General features: G+C 44.1%; 1 long non-coding RNA gene across 2 annotated transcripts in view; it reads left to right on the top strand.

The window, feature by feature from the left end:
- LOC307117522 overlaps window positions 1–20,991 on the top strand; it is a 128,239-nt gene that overhangs the window by 1,808 nt on the left and 105,440 nt on the right. For both annotated transcript variants that reach the window (XR_013815445.1, XR_013815446.1), the window contains exon 2: window positions 926–1,050. This is a non-coding gene — a long non-coding RNA (uncharacterized lncRNA). The remainder of the gene's footprint in view (window positions 1–925; window positions 1,051–20,991) is intronic.

Raw genomic sequence — 20,991 nt, 5'->3', positions numbered from 1 at the left:
GTGTGTGGCTTTGGAGACGCTCTGAAGCAAGAGCGGGAAGAGCTAGCTTGCCATTGCTAACCTCTTGCCTTTTTTGCTAAGAATTTATGACAGAATTTTTTATTACTGCCAAATATGTGTTCTAATTATTGGCTAATATTCCCCTCTAGTACATTTAAAAGTATTTCAGCTGTGATAGTAAATCCTTGAAGGTTATTCAGGAGATTTCTCCGGTTTCTAAGGAAACCTTTAAAAAAACTGATCAAACCTTTGAGATTCAAGGACAGCCGAGTCAGATAGTGGAGTCATTGACTTCTGTGGTTCATAGAAAACTAACCAACGAATCAGTCGCCCCTGAGGTTTCCCTCCGTGAGAAAAAACATGCTATGTCTGCTCCCTTTTTGATAAATGACTCCTACGTCTCATCCGATAATCAACAACTATATATGGTAAATATAAGACCATAAGCTGGCCTTGCAATAGCCTGAGGGCAGAGGGATTGTATAATGTTGTGACAGGACAAATTCAACTATTTGGTGTTTATTGACACCACAGGCATCCAGATCTAATTCATACGACAGGCAGCAAGACTCGCTCCGAAATTAAAACCTAAAAAAATCAACCTAAACGAAATTGCAAATTTCCAATTCCAAGTGGGTTTGTTTCCATATTTCTTTCATAAATTAGAGCTGTTTGCCTAGGCAAGCATCACTATTATTATTGCTCATATTTACTCAGAAATGTTTGCTCAAAGTAATTGCCTTCACAATTTGTTGTGGCGATACAATGGGCCATTTTTTTGACCCCCTATAGGGACCAGAACATATATGTATTTTATTTTTATTTAGATAATGTAAGTGTGCGTTTACTGTATCAGTCACCAAAAAACTGACTTTGCCATTAAGTTCAATTTATAGTTTTTCTTCCTAATTTTCTATCTCTCTAGGGGTTTTGCTGTTTTCTCCTTTCCAATGGCTTCTTGACTTTTCAAAAGCTGCTGAGAACAAGGAATTGTGTCTGTGTGGATGAAGCACCATCCATCAAATGACCTCCTCTGAGACACAAACTGCCGTGAGTAGAAGTGGAAAAATGCTGGTGGGGTGAATTCTCATCTTTGTCATAATCTTTGCATTTGGGAGAGACGCATCAGTATGTGTGATCTAGAAGCGGGCAGCTGATGTTTTGCTATCTGTCCATCATCATTTTCTAAATCTCTACTGAAACCTCATGTGAATCGTCTCATGTGAGTGGATGGGTTTCGTCCCTGTTTCATGGCAGGTTTCATTGCATGTTCTGTCAGATGTGGGGTTTTCTCAAGTAACTAATTCTGATGCAGATGAGTAAAGGAGAATAGTAGGGAGACGCTGATGCTGAGTGGTTTATTAGTGGTAGAACAAAGCAGATGACATCTTTTCCACATCCTTTTCTTAAAGGTAGGGTAGGTAATATTTGGTTAAAAAAATAAAAAACGTAAGTACTCTGAAAAAGAAAGTATAAAAATTGAGAGTGTCTGTAGACCTCTCACGACTGTTTTAAAGACAGCTCATTATTTCCATTCACTCCACTTTCTCCCTTCTGGGCTCTTTCCAAAGCCACGCCCCCAAAACACATGAACGCGCCACGCCGACCACGATCAGCTCAGCTGAAAGACGCATTATTTACCTGAGGCGAGCGGAGAAGAAGTGCATGTAGTGACATCATGTCAGAATCACATGTAATAAAAAATCTAACTTTATCATTATGAATATAAACAAATAAGATGTCTTTTAGTACTCACTATCAAGCTAGAATAACGATACTGGTAAAGTTTAAAATACACACACAACACAGTGTCTACGACACACACAGATACAAGATAAAAACATCAGTAAACATTGGTAGAGAATATAAAAACAAACCAAGGGCCGAAATAAACATGCAGGTAAAGTTCCCGGTGAACATGGTAAAAGAGTTTAGACAGAGGGTAGTAGCTAAAGCTAACTTAGTTCTAAAAAAAGTTCCTGGATGCGGTGTACTAGCTTTTACACATGCATTTTGTTATCTAAAGTTACATTTTGCGAAATTCAACACAACAGCGATCAACTTGAGCTAAGCATATTGAGTATTTATCATCTCTATTAATGGTTCGCTAAGTGTATAACATTGTAACTTTATGCTAAGTAATGTTATGTTAGCTATATTAGGCAGCTACGTGTGCTAGTGAGACATGCTTCATGAAAACATAAACCAAAAAAATGTATAATCAAAATGAAAGATTACCTGTCCAGTAGAAATACAGCCTCTTGAACTCCTCAAATCAAACGGGTGCGCCAGGGTTGCCATGTTTTCACAACAAAATCCGCCCAATTGCTACTCAAAACTAGCCCAAAACAAGCCCAATCTTGTTTCTCCGGTAAAAATCGCGTTTGGGGGATAAAATATGTGTCTTTTTGGTAGGGCTGCCTGCTAAAATTCGCAAATCCCGGGGGAAAATATCACATAATTGGGGTCGCTTTAACCCGCGGACATGAAAAACAGCCCGCTGCAACAGTGTTTGAAGTAGCCCGACTTGGCAACACTGGGGCGCGCGCATGTGGGCAGATCCTGGAGCAAAAGCGGCGTTAGCCATGGTAGAGAGAGAGAGTGACAGTCGCCCAAGCCAATCACTTGTTTCGGCCCGAACGAAAATAATAAGCGGTGTTTATTGCAGATTAAAAAGTCTAGAGTCACTCGATTTCTATACTCTCTTTTTCAGAGTACTTAAATCTTAATTATGTATTGACATATAAAGAAAGTTTAAACAAATTTGGACAAAAGTGTTTTAGATCATTCTTACCTACCCTACCTTTAAAGCGGTCATATTAGGATAAATTCTTTTTAGAATAAAGACTTCATTGTATTGCGAAACAAAAATATTTAGAACTAAAAAAAAAATGTATTGAAAACAAGCTGCAAAAACGTCTTATTCTGAAATCCTTGAATTTCTGAAGTCTAATGCCTGGTACACATTGTACGATTTTAGGCTGTCCCAGATGAAAGATGGCCAGTCGTGGCGATTTCTGTGGTCGTGGGTCCTAAATGGTGGTCCTATGTCGAACAGTGAGAGAGGTTCAAAGATTACCATTGTCAAGGTCTTGCGACCAAAGATAGTCTGTGATAATTTTCTGATAGTGTCATAAATGTAGCATGATCATCTCACGGTGCTGCTACGACCTACGTCTACTGACTAGCCAATAAAAGTGCAACATTAAATGGCGTACCTTTCCCCTAGCCATGACCACGTCCATATGCTCCTCTTTCACTTCCTCCTCTTTCTTCAGCGCACTTAAAAATCACAATTGCCAAAGTGCGGTTCAGCTAGCTCTATTTGTTTACCACTAGCGCATGCTGATGACGTTTTATTCTTCTATATTAACTTGCGTCGTAGCCTACAATTCAAAAGATGTCATCATCGTACAGTCTACATACATGTCGTACCCCAGTTTAGTAGATCCATGTCATAAACTGTGATTTGATTGGATTGCTTATAAAATGACACAGTCTGAGGCATAACACATTCTGCATTAGTTGTGGGGATTAGTTGTTACTTCGCTACACCAATAGGTGGCGACAATGACTGTCTTTTTCAGTGAATCTTTGAACACTTCATTCAACCGATTAGTTCGAAGTAGGAACTAAACATGACTGGCTTTATGTATGAGCTACTGAACCAAACCGTTCATAACACCTGTTTAACAAGATCCCAGATTTCAGCCTAGATTGTTCTGTGAACTTGTAAAAAAAACCTGTAAAAATAACTGGCTCTGTAAATAGGGTGTTATTGAAGGATGGCACAGGTAAAAACCTTTAATAAAGGCAAACCCATGTGCTACATTTAACACATGAAAATGCTTTTATGTAGAAGTCTTAAAGGCACAGTAACATCAAAATTACACTAGGGCTGCATGGGAATCACATACTATATAGTAGGCGAAAAGCAGTATATTACGCAAGAAATATGTCCGAATTCACAGTACTCATAAAAGAGTTGGCAAAAAGTACCCAGATGACCTACTTCTTCTGATGAGATTCTGAAGTGTGCATGCGATGGGAAATAGAATTATTAGATTTATATATATAAATATATATATATATATATAGGGCTCGACATTAAGCCTTTTCATGTGCTTGTCCTTCAGACAAGTAAATTGGTCATTCAATTTCAATTTCAATTTTTTTTTTGTATTGTAAATATTATTTATTCTGAAGCAATATTCTCACCAGTGTTCGATCAGCTTTGACGTATTTAAATCTGCATATTTGTGATATTTTTACCTTTTATAAAGGGCATTTTTTCCCCCAATCTTATTAAATATAGGCTATGCTTCAGCTTTCATATTATATTCTTAAATTTGATCTATACATCTAATTAAAATAGAACAAAATCAGTCAATATTGCATCTAAAATGTAAGTGACTTCATGTTAATTAATTGTTTATGGAACTGTCATGAAATCAGTGTCATTTTCAGTCGTGATGGTATTCAGGAAAACAGCACTCTTGGTTGTGTGATGTTGTTTAACTGTATCAAATGTTATAAATATAAAAACTTCACATTTCGAATGTTTACCACAGTATGTGACTGAGTTTCTCTTTGTGAGCAGTGCTCATTTGTTTTCGATTTCTCCTCGAGAGGCAGCACGAGCGACAACAGCGCAACCTTGTTACTGTCTGTTCATTATATATTATACTATTATCCACTATGGATCGCCACTTACACTAAATTAATGCAGAATCATTCTTGCATTTTGGTGATTCGCTAGTTATTTTTTGTTATTGACGTTTTAATCAGGATACTTGTACGGTCGGGCAAGTAAAATTGTCTTTCACTTGCCCCTTCAAAAATCCACTTGTCCCAGACAATCGGACAAATTTTAATGTCGAGCCCTGATATACACTCACCTAAAGGATTATTAGGAACACCTGTTCAAATTCTCATTAATGCAATTATCTAATCAACCAATCACATGGCAGTTGCTTCAATGCATTTAGGGGTGTGGTCCTGGTCAAGACAATCTCCTGAACTCCAAACTGAATGTCAGAATGGGAAAGAAAGGTAATTTAAGCAATTTTGAGCGTGGCATGGTTGTTGGTGCCAGACGGGCCGGTCTGAGTATTTCACAATCTGCTCAGTTACTGGGATTTTCACGCACAACCATTTCTAGGGTTTACAAAGAATGGTGTGAAAAGGGAAAAACATCCAGTATGCGGCAGTCCTGTGGGCGAAAATGCCTTGTTGATGCTAGAGGTCAGAGGAGAATTGGCCGACTGATTCAAGCTGATAGAAGAGCAACTTTGACTGAAATAACCACTCGTTACAACCGAGGTATGCATCAAAGCATTTGTGAAGCCACAACACGCACAACCTTGAGGCGGATGGGCTACAACAGCAGAAGACCCCACCGGGTACCACTCATCTCCACTACAAATAGGAAAAAGAGGCTACAATTTGGACGAATTCACCAAAATTGGACAGTTGAAGACTGGAAAAATGTTGCCTGGTCTGATGAGTCTCAATTTCTGTTGAGACGTTCAGATGGTAGAGTCAGAATTTGGCGTAAACAGAATGAGAACATGGATCCATCTTTTCTTGTTACCACTGTGCAGGCTGGTGGTGGTGGTGTAATGGTGTGGGGGATGTTTTCTTGGCACACTTTAGGCCCCTTAGTGCCAATTGGGCATCGTTTAAATGCCACGGCCTACCTGAGCATTGTTTATGACCATGTTCGTCCCTTTATGACCACCATGTACCCATCCTCTGATGGCTACTTCCAGCAGGATAATGCACCATGTCACAAAGCTTGAATCATTTCAAATTGGTTTCTTGAACATGACAATGAGTTCACTGTACTAAAATGGCCCTCACAGTCACCAGATCTCAAGCCAATAGAGCATCTTTGGGATGTGGTGGAACGGGAGCTTCGTGCCCTGGATGTGCATCCCACAAATCTCCATCAACTGCAAGATGCTATCCTATCAATATGGGCCAACATTTCTAAAGAATGCTTTCAGCACCTTGTTGAATCAATGCCACGTAGAATTAAGGCAGTTCTGAAGGCGAAAGGGGGTCAAACACAGTATTAGTATGGTGTTACTAACAATCCTTTAGGTGAGTGTATATATATATATATATATATATATATATATATATATATATATATATATATATATATATATATATATATATATATATATATATATATAATATATATATATATATACAGGGAGTGCAGAATTATTAGGCACGTTGATTTTCTGATCATATTTTTTTTCCAAGCACATTTGACCAATTCCAAACCACAGTAATCCTAATAACTACTATTGATTTAGTATTTAATAATGTATAAGTGATATATAATTGTTCATGAAGGCTGGAAATGAAAATCACCTTATATTCAGGTGTGCAGAATTATTAGGCATGTTTTCTTTTACAGATAAATTGAGCCAAAAAAGAGATTTAACTCAGACTGAAAAGTCAAAAAGTATTAAATGCCCATGAGAAGGATGCAATACTAATGCAATACTAGACATTGCAGTTAAGGCATGACCATTGGACAGTGAAATGCTCGTTGGGTCAGCAGGGTCAGACAAAAACATGTGGCAGAGAAAAGACACCTGTTAACTGCAAAATAATTAAGAATTAAGGTGAAGAATTAAGGGTGAAACCATCAGGAACCCTTTAGTCTCCAGCGCCACCATTTTCCAGAGCTGCAACCTACCTGGAGTCTCCAGAAGTGCAAGGTGTCAGGATCTCAGAGACTTCAGTTAGGTAAAGAATCCTAAAAAAAGACCCCCACTAAATAAGAATCATAAGCTGAAGTGTTGTAAAATACATAAAGCCTTTTTATAGGCTTTATAGGTTTTATAGGTTGAGAATGACTCTTGAAGGACCAGCACCACATCCTCTAGTACAACTGTTTGAAGAATTCATCTTCCAGAATCTGGCAGTACGTTTTGGGAGTTCATTTTAGTCCATCCTGAAGTCCGTTTTGCAGAGATGGACTAAAAATGAACTCCCAAAACGTACTGCCAGATTCTGGAAGATGAATTCTTCAAACAGTGGTACTAGAGGATGTGGTGCTGGTCCTTCAAGAGTCACTCTCAACCTATCTGTCCATAAAGCCTATAAAAAAACCTTCTTCATGTATTTTACAACACTTCAGCTTGTGATTCTTATCTAGTGGGGGTCATTTTTTAGGATTCTTTACCTAACTGAAGTCTCTGAGATCCTGACACCTTGCACTTCTGGAGACTCCAGGTAGGTTGCAGCTTTGGAAAATGGTGGCGCTGGAGACTAAAGGGTTCCTGATGGTTTCACCCTTAATTCTTCACCTTAATTCTTAATTCTTTTGCAGTTAACAGGTGTCTTTTCTCCGCCACATGTTTTTGTCTGACCCTACTGACCCAACGAGCATTTCACTGTCCAATGGTCATGCCTTAACTGCAATGTCTAGTATTGCATTAGTATTGCATCCTTCTCATGGGCATTTAATACTTTTTGACTTTTCAGTCTGAGTTAAATCTCTTTTTTGGCTCAATTTATCTGTAAAAGAAAACATGCCTAATAATTCTGCACACCTGAATATAAGGTGATTTTCATTTCCAGCCTTCATGAACAATTATATATCACTTATACATTATTAAATACTAAATCAATAGTAGTTATTAGGATTACTGTGGTTTGGAATTGGTCAAATGTGCCTGGAAAAAAAATATGATCAGAAAATCAACGTGCCTAATAATTCTGCACTCCCTGTATATATATATATATATATATATATATATATATATAACTCTTCAAATAACACTTATTCTTAAACCCTCATACTGCTGTATAACTTGCATTTTTCTTTGTCTATATTGAGATGCTTAACATTTCACTTTTGTCTATCTAAAGAAAAGTTCTGCCTGGAAATTATTCATAACTAAGCAAAATCTGCAGCTAAAGAACATGGTTACCACAGCAAAAATGTAAGAAATGGCATTAGGTCATATTTCATAGGATTAGACGTCTACTAAGTATGTGAAGAATAGTATGTGGGAGCAAAAAATTGTGAGCTCTTGCACTCTGTAAAAGAGAAAAAGATTATGTATTTGAGTTATTTATTTATTTATTTATTTTTCCATTTTTACCGTTTAATTCATGTCAATAGAACATTGTTAAACATACATTTTTTTTATTCATTCATTTATATATTCAAACAAATACGGCAAACATTATATACAAAGTAAGCACAGAGATCTGGGTTCATTAAGCCTATTAAAACTGCCCAGTACTTCACCAAAGATGTCCATGGATGAATGAGACTATTCCTACCTCATATTCCATATCCATTCACAATAGATATCATGAACCTCTAGACTTCTCAGCTGCAATGTCACGTTGTGTTACAGCAACACCTGAATGCAGAAAGGGGATTGTCACAGAAAAACTGATTGAAATAAAACTGTCTTTGTCAGTCCTGGAACAACATTGCTATATATATATATATATATATATATATATATATATATATATATATATATATATATATATATATATATATACATACACACAGTGAGGAAAATAAGTATTTGAACACCCTGCTATTTTGCAAGTTCTCCCACTTAGAAATCATGGAGGGGTCTGAAATTGTCATCGTAGTTGCATGTCCACTGTGAGAGACATAATCTAAAAAAAAAAAATCCAGAAATCACAATATATGATTTTTTTTTTTACTATTTATTTGTATGATACAGCTGCAAATAAGTATTTGAACACCTGTCTATCAGCTAGAATTCTGACCCTCAAAGACCTGTTAGTCTGCCTTTAAAATGTCCACCTCCACTCCATTTATTATCCTAAATTAGATGCACCTGTTTGAGGTCGTTAGCTGCATAAAGACACCTGTCCACCCCATACAATCAGTAAGAATCCAACTACTAACATGGCCAAGACACTAGAGACAAAATTGTACACCTCCTCAAGGCTGGAAAGGACTACAGGGAAATTGCCAAGCAGCTTGGTGAAAAAAGGTCCACTGTTGGAGCAATCATTAGAAAATGGAAAAGCTAAACATGACTGTCAATCTCCCTCGGACTGGCTCCATGCAAGATATCACCTCGTGGGGTCTCAATGATCCTAAGAAAGGTGAGAAATCAGCCCAGAACTACACAGGAGGAGCTGGTCAATGACCTGAAAAGAGCTGGGACCACCGTTTCCAAGGTTACTGTTGGTAATACACTAAGACGTCATGGTTTGAAATCATGCATGGCACGGAAGGTTCCCCTGCTTAAACCAGCACATGTCCAGGCCCGTCTTAAGTTTGCCAATGACCATTTGGATGATCCAGAGGAGTCATGGTAGAAAGTCATGTGGCCAGATGAGACCAAAATAGAACTTTTTGGCCATAATTCCACTAAACGTGTTTGGAGGAAGAAGAATGATGAGTACCGTCCCAAGAACACCATCCCTACTGTGAAGCATGGGGGTGGTAGCATCATGCTTTGCGGGTGTTTTTCTGCACATTGGACAGGGCGACTGCACTGTATTAATTATTAAGGAGTGGATGACCGGGGCCATGTATTGTGAGATTTTGGGGAACAACCTCCTTCACTCAGTTCGAGCATTGAAGATAGGTCGAGGCTGGGTCTTCCAACATGACAATGACCCGAAGCACACAGCCAGGATAACCAAGGAGTGGCTCTGTAAGAAGCATATCAAGGTTCTGGCGTGGCCTAGCCAGTCTCCAGACCTAAACCCAATAGAGAATCTTTGGAGGGAGCTCAAACTCCGTGTTTCTCAGCGACAGGCCAGAAACCTGACTGATCTAGAGAAGATCTGTGTGGAGGAGTGGGCCAAAATCCCTCCTGCAGTGTGTGCAAACCTGGTGAAAAACTACAGGAAACGTTTGACCTCTGTAATTGCAAACAAATGCTACTGTACCAAATATTAACATTGATTTTCTCAGTTGTTCAAATACTTATTTGTAGCTGTATCATACAAATAAATAGTTAAAATATCATACATTGTGATTTCTGGATATTTTTTTTTTAGATTATGTCTCTCACAGTGGACATGCACCTACGATGACAATTTCAGTTCCATGACGAACCAGGATGTGGATTCATGAACATTTCCTATTTGGATATATCACGCTAAGCAAAAGGCATCTGATTTATTATGCATTCCCAGTTTCAACTGAACAAAATGTGAATGAAGATTCTAAAGCTTCACTTCTGAAAAAGTCATAAAAAGTAGACTGCAGAGAGCAAATTTGTTTGAGAATAATAAAAGAAGATAAAAACAGAAGAAGAGGCCAAAAGTGAGGGATGAACACTTTATCTCTCCTGTCAAATTCAGAATGTGATCCATCATTGGGGAAAAGAGAAGTTCTTTGGCAGATGGACACTTTCCATTTTGATCTTGAAAGGAGTGACCTTTTTGCCCCTTTCACTGAGACAAATGTCCATAAGTTTTTTATTCTTTTGGGACATTTTGGGGGAATGGGGAGAATGTAAATGAGCTAATTCAAACATATGCAGGAACAGAAGACGAGTAAATGAATCGCAGGTGCTTGTGTGCACTCTGACCCTTATATAGAAACTTGATGGCTACATGGGAATGATCCTCAACAAACCATATCGGCGTGATGAATCCGTTCTTCAACCAGATGGAATAACACTCATTATCTCTTCATCCCGGCACCTGTTAGTGGGTGGGATATATTAGGCAGAAATTGAACTTCAAATTTTGTCCTCAAAGTTGAAGCAGGAAAAATGGGCGAGCGTTAAGATTTGAGCGAGTTTGACAAGGGCCAAATTGTGATGGCTAGAAAACTGGGTCAGAGCATCTCCAAAACTGCAGCTCTTGTGGGGTGTTCCCGGTCGGCAGTGGTCAGTATCTGTCAAAAGCGGTCCAATGAAGGAACAGTGGAGAATCGGGTGCGTGTGTGTCGCTTACCTGGGGAACACATGGCCCCAGGATGCACTATGGGAAGAAGGCAAGCCGGCGGAGGCAGTGTGATGCTATACCCTTTCATGGAAACGGTATTCCCTGGTGGCTGTGGCCTCTTTCAGTAGAATAATGCGCCCTGCCACAAAGCAAAAATAGTTCCGGAATGGTTTGAGGAGCACAACAACAAGTTTGAGGTGTTGACTTGGCCTCCAAATTCCCCAGATCTCAATCCAATCGAGGATCTGTGGGATGTGCTGAACAAACAAGTCCGATACATGGACGCCCAACCTCGCAACTTACAGGATTTAAAGGATCTACAGCTAACATATTGGTGCCAGATACAACAGCACACCTTCAGGGGTCTAGTGGAGTCCATGCCTCGACGGGTCAGGGCTGTTTTGGGAGCAAAAGGGGGACCAACACAATATTAGGAAGGTGTTCATAATGTTATGCCTGATCGGTGCATTTTGAATGTTCCGATCTAATCTGATTTCTGACCTGTAATGCTGTCTGAATCATAATCATACACTGTTCGTTTGTTGGCCAAAGGAGATTAAAAAATAAAATAAATATTCCGCAAAGATGCATTCAATTGATTAAAAGTGACAGAGGTTTTAGAACTTCACTAAAATATTAAGCAATACAACTGTTTTCAACATTGATGATAATAAGAAATGTTTCTTTAGCGAATCATCATATTAGAATGATTTCTGAAAGATCATGTGACACTGAAGACTGGAGTAATGACGCTGAATATTCAGCTTTGACGTCAAAATATTTTAATATGCAATCATATTTCACAATATAATTTTTTGGATCAAATATTTTGAATCATAAAAGAAAAAAAACAATAACTGAAAACTTTTGAACATCTCAAGTTGGAGAGTAAACTGAAATAAAGTCTTGCTCAGATGCCCCTGAAAATTGTGCTGCGTTATCAGTTTGAAACGGGACAGATTTACACAGAGGCTACTGCTGTCGGACAGTAAACATCACCCTTATCTTCATCTCTAAATCTTACAGTTGGTGTCTAAACTGAATGTGTAACCTCAAAACAGAACTATAAATAAGTGTAGATGCGTAGAAGCAAATAAATATTATGTTCATGTTGCTGAAAAGAACCATTATATATGCACTAGTCCTGTGGCTTGTGTCACAAAGAGGACAACCAGCTAACTAAATAACATTCAGGACCAGTATATATATATATATAAACTGTAGCTGTTTTGTGTGACATTACTTCATTATGCTTTTTATCAGCTAAGCTTTTCATTGATTAACAAAGATGAAAAATCTGATCAATTAAGGGTCATTTTTTAATACTCTTTTTTCTTTTTTTTTAACATACACTTTTAACTTTTTTAAACATTTTGTTTTAACACACAAGTTAAGATGTAAACATAGTTTAGATCTCATTCTATTGAAAAACATACCCAATATTATGGGAAGTGAGTTTTTTTCCATCTGGTTTAAAAATCTAAGTTGAAGGAACATGATCAGAAATAAATCATTATATTCCCCACATCATTCATGCAAGGTAACGGCATCTGATTTCTATTTAAATGCTTATCACACCAACTCACAAACAGGTGCTAACAACCAGATCAGGGATCGCACAAATGCACATCTTCTTAAAGTGTGATTCTCACATCCACACACACGCACATGCGCGCACACACACACACACACACACACACACACACACACACACACACACACACACACACACACACACACACACACACACACACACACACACACACACACACACACACACACACACACACACACACACACACACACACACACACACACACACACACACACACACACACACACACACACACACACACACACACACATATGTACGGCAGGTATAACTGCACATGAGGATAATTACATTTCAGATTTTAATAAATAAAATACAGTAATACAGTAAAAACTATGCTGTATCATTCAGTAATGCAATCTAATTACACTACATGTTGCACTGATTATGCAGTGATCACAATTAGCATGTCATTTAAATTATCCATAAAATTATAGGGGGAATGCTGTCAAACAGCATGTGGGTAAATCCAGCAATCTCTCAGCCATTAATGGCAGTTAGTGAAATCTGCGAAGTGCAGAAAAACATGCAAATGTAGAGAAACTAGTGTAAGCATGAGCTGCACTTCACATCAGCGTATGCAGGTGTTTAACCAAGCTAAAAATTGAGATATCACACAACCATATTTTGTTCTTATTTGCATCCATTGGATTCACATTTACAACAAGTTGCACAAAGTCATTTTAGCTACATAAGAACAAAGCTGAAGAGTGGGAGCGACAGACTATAAAACTGCTAATGCATCATGTTCTGTTTTACGCTCTGGGACCATTTTTGGGATTTCCGCCTGGATTTGTCCTACCCAAATTGAAAAGCTTCCCATACCCACATACAGTGGTCCCAATACACAATTCTGGTGTCATTTTATAGGAAACCCTTTGAAATTTCATAAACCACTGCTAAAAGTGATAAACATGTAAGTATATGTTGTCGAAGCTGTAACAACCCCCCCCCCCCCCCACTGTGTGCTCTAGCACCCTGCAGACAGTTTGGGCTGTAAAAAAAGGTCATATTAATCCATTTAGATTCATTTGAATAAATCGTCTCGGTTACGTATGGTAACCCTCGTTCCCTGAAGGAGGGAACGGAGACGTACGTCGGACGTACCGACGAATTGGGATCACTTCTGGGAGCCCCTATCAGCTTCGAGCTATCTAGAACCGGCCAATGGACAATTGCCGTGCGAGATTTGCATCTCGCGCCCCGCCCCGCGCCGCGGGTATAAACAGGAATCGAGAGCGAATGCACGCTGTTTTTCACTGAGGAGCCACACGTAATGGCTCAACCTGCAGTGATGGTACAGCAACTGTGGCGACGGGACGTACGTCTCCGTTCCCTCCTTCAGGGAACGAGGGTTACCATACGTAACCGAGACGTTCCCATTCAGTAGGTCACGTTCGACGTACGTTGGACGTACAGACGAATTGGGATCCCCTATGGAAAAGGCCATAGTTACTACCACTTCCAGCGCCCAGCGATGAGCCCCTCAGACCCCGATCTAATGCGGGCGGGAAAGTTCACGCAGGGAGAGTCCAAGCTGCTGTTCCGCAAGACCCATTCAGCTGACTGTATTGGATAACGCTGGGAAAGCGTGCCTGTGAAGGCAGCTGCGGAAGCCACATCATGCCCAGCGGGAGTTAACATGTGGAGAGTACACGTAAGGGCTGGCCGTGGGCAGCACAACATACGGAAGTCCCAAGGGTGGCCCCAGCCAATTAGGAGGGGGACAACACGTACCTGGGACGGCAGAGGACACTCTGCCGAGGGAAAGACACGGGCTCGCCGTAGGGAGCCGTACCGTGGAAGAATACACACATGGGACCGCCGTGGGGGTCACTACATATGGAACCCAGCCTAACACAAGTTCCACCAATGCATACGAGTGTTAGACCTGGCGTCGAACGCTCCGCCACGTCCGACTGCCGTGGGTTGCGGAGGACTCAACAGGGTTCGCCGATCCGGGGAACTCGACTGGAGCAAAATAAGCGCACGCATCCGTCTACCATAGGGGAGGGAATGGCGCAGCAAGCCGACACTAGAACGGGGACTTCGTGTTACTGACTATGGGAAGTGAGCACATAGGAAGAAACCGGCTCTACACGGAGGCTATAGAATCTAGCGAACGTGTTAGGTGTCGCCCAGCCCGCAGCTCTACAAATATCTGTCAGCGAGGCGCCACAAGCCAGCGCCCAGGAAGAGGCAACACCCCTAGTGGAGTGAGCTCTTAACCCGAGCGGGCAGGGCACGTCTTGGGACTGATAAGCCAAGACGATGGCATCCACTATCCAGTGGGCCATCCTCTGCTTGGAGACAGCCTTTCCCTTCTGCTGTCCTCCGTAACAGACGAAGAGCTGCTCTGAGGTCCTGAAGCTTTGCGTTCTGTCCACGTAAGTCCGGAGAGCACGGACGGGACAGAGAAAAGCTAGGGCTGGGTCTGCCTCCTCCGAAGGCAGCGCTTGCAGGCTCACCACTTGGTCCCGGAAGGGAGTAGTGGGAACCTTGGGCACATATCCAGGCCGGGGTCTCATGATCACATGAGAGTTACCGGGCACGATTCGTCGACCGAAAATGCCTGCAGGTCCCCTACCCTCTTGATGGAGGCCAACGCAGTCAGGAGTATTGTCTTTAACGACAGAACTTTCAACTCAGCTGACTGCAGAGGCTCAAAAGGTTCTCTCTGTAGTGCAGTTAGCACCAGAGTTAAGTCCCAAGAGGGTATGGAGGGAGGACGAGGCGGATTTAATCTCCTCGCTCCCCTAAGGAACCTGACGATCAGATCGTGCTTACCTAGAGATTTTCCATCTACGAGCTCATGATTAGCGGCGATAGCGGCGACATAGACCTTGAGGGTGGAGGGAGACAGCCTTCGCTCCAACCCATCCTGTAGAAAGGTAAGCACAGATGCGATCGAACATCTTCGGGGGTCTTCTCGGCGAGAAGAGCACCAATCGACGAACAGGTTCCACTTCAACGCATAGAGGCGCCTCGTAGAGGGGGCTCTAGCGGAAGTGATGGTGTCTGTAGTAAAGCTTGTTTGTACGGGAAGAAGGAGGCGGGAACCGGCGAACATTCAACAAGTTTTAATCAAAAATAAAGACAAAATAAATATGGCGGCGGCAGCCCCTCGCGGCCGACTGCCGCCTACACACAAACACAAATAAACACAACGTGAAAATAAAGGCTGCAGCCCCTCACGGACGACTGCAGCGGATAACAAAACTAAAATAAAACATAACACAAACTCCAGGCCTGGTCCTCTCTCGTCCCTCACTGTCGTCGCTCCTCCTTTATACTCCCTCACTCCTCCGCAAGGGCCGAGATCGCTGCGGCTCGCAGCTGGCGCTCATCCTCTCTGATGAGCCCCGCCTCGTCCCGCCCTCACGGTCCCTCGGCCTCGCTGCTCGCCACAGTGTCAACTACCGCTTGCGGTAGGACACCTAGAACCTCCGCGTCCCGTCCAGGGACCAGACATGGAGTTTCCAGAGGTCTGGACGCGGGTGCCATAGGGTGCCCCGTCTCTGAGTCAGGAGGTCCTGCCTCAGAGGAATGGGCCAGGGAGGTGCTGTCGCAAGGAGCACTAGTTCCGGGAACCAAGTCCGGTTGGGCCAATACGGAGTGACCAACAGGACCTGCTCCTCGTCCTCCCTGACTTTGCACAGTGTCTGCGCAAGAAGGCTCACTGGGGGAAACGCATACTTACGTTCTTCCCGGGGCCAGCTGTGGGCCAGGGCATCCGACCCGAGGGTCCCCTCGGTCAAGGAATAAAACCACTGACAGTGGGTCGTCTCTGGGGAGGCAAACAGGTCTACCTGTGCGGCCCCGAAACGACTCCAGATTAGCTGGACCGCCTGGGGATGGAGTCGCCATTCTCCCGGAAGTACCTGCTGACGTGACAGCTCGTCGGCCGCACGATTGAGCAGGCCCGGAATGTGAACAGCACGAAGCGACCTCAGATGCTTCTGACTCCATAAGAGGAGATGGCGGGCGAGTTGCGACATGCGACGGGAGTGTAGACCACCCTGTTTGTTGATGTACGCTACGGCCGCAGTGTTGTCCGTCCGGACCAGAACGTGCTTGCCTCTGAGCGGCACTTTGAAGCGGCTGAGTGCAAGACGAACTGCTAACAACTCGAGGCAATTGATATGCCATTGCAGCTGAGGCCCCGTCCACAGACCCGAAGCTGCAAGCCCGTTGTACGTGGCACCCCAACCCGTGGATGAGGCATCCGTGGAGACAACGGAGTGCCTGGACACTTGTTCTAGGGGAACTCCCGCCCGGAGAAACAGAGGGTCCGACCACGGGCCGAAGGTTTGGCGGCACCTCGGAGTCACTTGGACGCGGAGGGAACCGCTGTGCCACGCCCATCTCGGGACTCGATCGTGTAGCCAGCGTTGAAGCGGTCTCATATGAAGCAATCCGAGCGGCGTTACTGCGGCTGCGGATGCCATATGCCCCAGGAGCCTCTGAAAATGTTTCAGTGGTACCGCTGTCCTGCCTTTGAACGAATTCAAGCAGTTCAACACTGACTGGACGCGCTCCTCGGTGAGGCGGGCTGTCATGGCGACCGAGTCTATCTCCATACCAAGAAAAGAGATCCTCTGTGTGGGACAGAGTTTGCTCTTCTCCCAGTTGACCCGAAGTCCCAACTGGCTGAGGTGACTGAGCACCTTGTCCCTGTGTTCGCACAACTGCTCCCACGACTGGGCAAGGATCAGCCAGTCGTCGAGGTAGTTGAGGATGCGAACGCCATGCTCTCTCATGGGAGCAATGGCCGCCTCCGCAACCTTCATAAAGACGCGGGGCGACAGGGACAGGCCGAAGGGTAAGACGTGGTACTGATATGCCCGTCCCTCGAACGCGAAGCGCAGAAAGGGCCGGTGTCGAGGGAGAATCGAGACATGAAAGTACGCGTCCTTCAGGTCGATCGCTGCAAACAAATCTCGGGGACGGATGCACCTGAAGATGCGCTTCTGCGTTAACATCGTGAACGGCAGCCTGTGAAGGGACCGGTTCAGGAATCGCAGGTCCAAGATCGGTCGTAACCCGCCGCCTTTCTTGGGTACAATGAAGTACGGGCTGTAGAACCCGGACCTCATATCGGCTTGAGGGAGCGGCTCTATCGACTACAGTCGTGAAGTGAACGCCCCTGAACTTGGGGGGACGCCGGGCGAACTGAATCGCATAGCCGAGTCTGATGGTACGGAGGAGCCACCGAGACGGGCTGGGAAGCGCTAGCCAGGCTCCCAGACTCCCAGACTCCGAGCAAGGGGGATCATCGGCACCGCAGACATACCCGCAGCGGGGCAGCGAGGCGGAACGCAGGGATCCGGCTCGGACGGCATGGGAGCGGCCCGGAGCGGGATCTGAGTGTGCTGTGCAACACTTACCTGCATCCGCGGAGGGGACGTGCGAGTGTGGGGAGGCCGCTTGTGTGCGTCCCGACAGCCGGCGTCCCCTGCTGGCGAAGGGAGAGGTACTTGAGGGTGGCGAGGCATGGGAGCGTCGACCATCGCCAAGCGCGCTCTCTTGGCACCCAGAGATATTGGAAACTGCTCTTTTATTGAAGTTTTGGGTGCCGCTGGCACTGGGGCAAGCGGCGGAACAGACAAACAAAAGATTTTCCCCCGGCCCTCCTCCGGGGGAAGGAGTGGTGCTGCAGCCATCTCCCTCAGAGCAGTTTCCTCCATCCCTGGGTGGCCCGTCTCAGGGCCGCTTGCGACGACGCTTGCCACCTGGCTTGGCAGCGGCCTGAGCGGGCTGGACGTCCTTCCCACGGCCGGCCCCACGCCGACGGCTGGTGGAAGGCTGCTGCGGCGCCTTGGCGGGGGCGGGGGTGGGGGCGGGGGCGGAGGCGGAGGCGGCGGCGGCGGGTGGACGTCCTCGGCGACGAGTAGTCGGAGGTGCTGCCGTCGGAGGCGCTGCCGCCGGCGGAGGGGTGGAGGCAGCAGCGGGCCGCCGGGGCAGGATGTGTTTGATCGCCTCCGTCTGCTTCTGGGCGGCCGAGAACTGCTGGGCAAAGCTCTCGACCGCGTCGCCGAATAACCCAGCTGACGAGATGGGGGAGTCCAGGAACCGATATTTATCGGTCTCCCTCATGTCAGCCAGGTTCAACCAGAGATGACGCTCCTGGACCACAAGCGTGGACATCGCCTGACCGATGGCACGGGCGGTGACTTTCGTCGCCCAGAGGGCGAGGTCCGTCGCCGTCCGGAGCTCCCGGAGGAGCTCTGGGTCAGGCCTACCCTCGTGCATGTCAAGGAGTGCCTGGGCCTGGTGGACCTGAAGCAACGCCATGCCATGCAAGGCGGACGCAGCCTGTCCGCAGGCCTTGTAAGCCTTCCCGGACAGACCGGAAGAGAACTTACAGGCCCGGGACGGGAGACGTGGGTCACCGCGGCAGTTAGAGGCGGTTGCCGGACACAGTTGCATCGCGACGGCGCGCTCCACTGGCGGGATCCCCACGTAACCCTTGGCTGGCCCGCCGTCGAGGGTAGTGAGTGGGGAGGAGTCACTCGGCCGATTTCTGGCAGAAAAAGGTGCCGTCCACGACCTCGTGAGCTCCTCATGCACCTCCGGGAAGAAAGGTGTCGGGGCGGGACGCTGAGAACCAGCGCGACCCACCCCGAGGAACCAATCGTCCAACCTAGAGGGTTCGGGACACGGTGGAGGGTTCCACTCGAGCCCAACCCTTTCGGCGGCCCGGGCAAGCATAGCAGCCATCTCAGGGTCCGGGGCAGCCGTTGCCACTCTCCCAGAGGGAGGCAGTACAACTGACCCTTCATCCCCCGAGGACTGAAACTCCCCCTCCGATGCAGCGATCGACATCTGTTCGTCCGCTGGAGCTCCAAAAGGCCACCGTCTTCAATTGCTCAGTGGTCCAGTTCTGATGCTCACATGCCCACTGTTGGCTCTTTCGGCGGTGGACAGGGGTCAGCATGGGCACCCTAACTGGTCTGTGGCTATGCAGCCCCATACGCAACAAACTGCGATGCACTGTGTATTCTGACACCTTTCTGAGAGAGAGCGAGCGGATCTGTGCGTCTCTCTTTAAAGGTCTGGGACAGGTCACACCCCTCAGGTTTGACTTGACCAATGAGGAAGGCCAAATCTTCCAAGCGACCTTTCCTGCTCTTTTAGGGGAAGGTTTGTTTAAAGCATATTTGTTAAATGTAACAACTAAAACTCGGAGTTAAAACTTTCCTAACTCCTGAGAAAAATAACAAACACAAAAGAATCTTCTGGGTCAGTTTACTTACCTATTCTTTCCCTCTAATCTAATTTAACGAAACAAACAAAAACTCACCATCCTGTACAAAAGAAAAGAAAAACAAACTCCAAATCCACCAACAACAGGTTTCCTGGGTTCTTTGTACTTTGTTTAATACATTTGAGATGATTTGACAGATAGCCAATAGCCTCGTGGTTAGTGCGCCGACATATAGCGCAACAGTGCCTCCGGCGACACGAGTTCGATTCCCAGCTTGAGGTGCTTTGCCTATCCTATTCCCCTCTCTCTCCACCCTATGCTTTCCTGTCAAATCTCTACTGTCCTCTCCAATAAATGCACAAAAGGGCTAAAAACATAACTGGGTTAAGTTGTCTGAGATTACTGCACGAAACCATGATCAGCAATTCAGCGATTGACTGGCGGCAAGACAGCAACGTAATGACATAAAAAAAAGAAAAAAGAACATCACATACCTGATGGAAAACTTAAATATATCTGGACCTTTATAAGGAAACAGCCAAACAACCAAAACGACATAAAAGTTATAATAGATAAATCAAATCAGTTTATTACATGATTCCCAATTATTTCCACTATTTGTACAAGCTCTACATTTTATTTCATTTTTCTTTTTTATATATATATATATATATATATATATATATATATATATATATATATATATATATATATATATATATATATATATATATATATATATATATATATATATATATATATATATATATATATATATAGTGTTTTTTTTTACAAAGTTATCTGCATCTCCTGTGCTGCTTCAAGCCACTCTCATAATATCGGCAAATTAATGCACGGCTAACTAACTGTACATCATGTGTGTAAGACTCCAATAAAATTATTAGGTAATTATTCCCTCATGAATAAATCTCTCAATGAGTAAGACTATTATATTATTATGATAGACTACACAACATTTATATTATTATTTGAATTTGAATTTTTAAATCATTATTCTTTAAAATGATTATTGTCCCTGATTTGAGTTTACAGAGCTGTTGCTATGACATCAACTGCAGGATGAGCTTTGAAGAACCTTACAATCCTGGATCTCAAATCGTCAACAATGAAATCCAGATAATTGAGTAATCCACATACAAAGAACAGACCCCTGAAGTAGGCCAAGGTGAAGTGCACCAGCAGCTCTTAAGTAGACATGTTAGGAATAATCAAGCTCCGCCTC

The sequence above is a fragment of the Gobio gobio genome (assembly GCF_949357685.1).
Source record: "Gobio gobio genome assembly, chromosome: 21".
Lineage (NCBI taxonomy): Eukaryota > Metazoa > Chordata > Actinopteri > Cypriniformes > Gobionidae > Gobio > Gobio gobio.
Note: the sequence above shows the minus strand (reverse complement) of the source record. Positions and strands in the feature narration are given on the sequence as shown.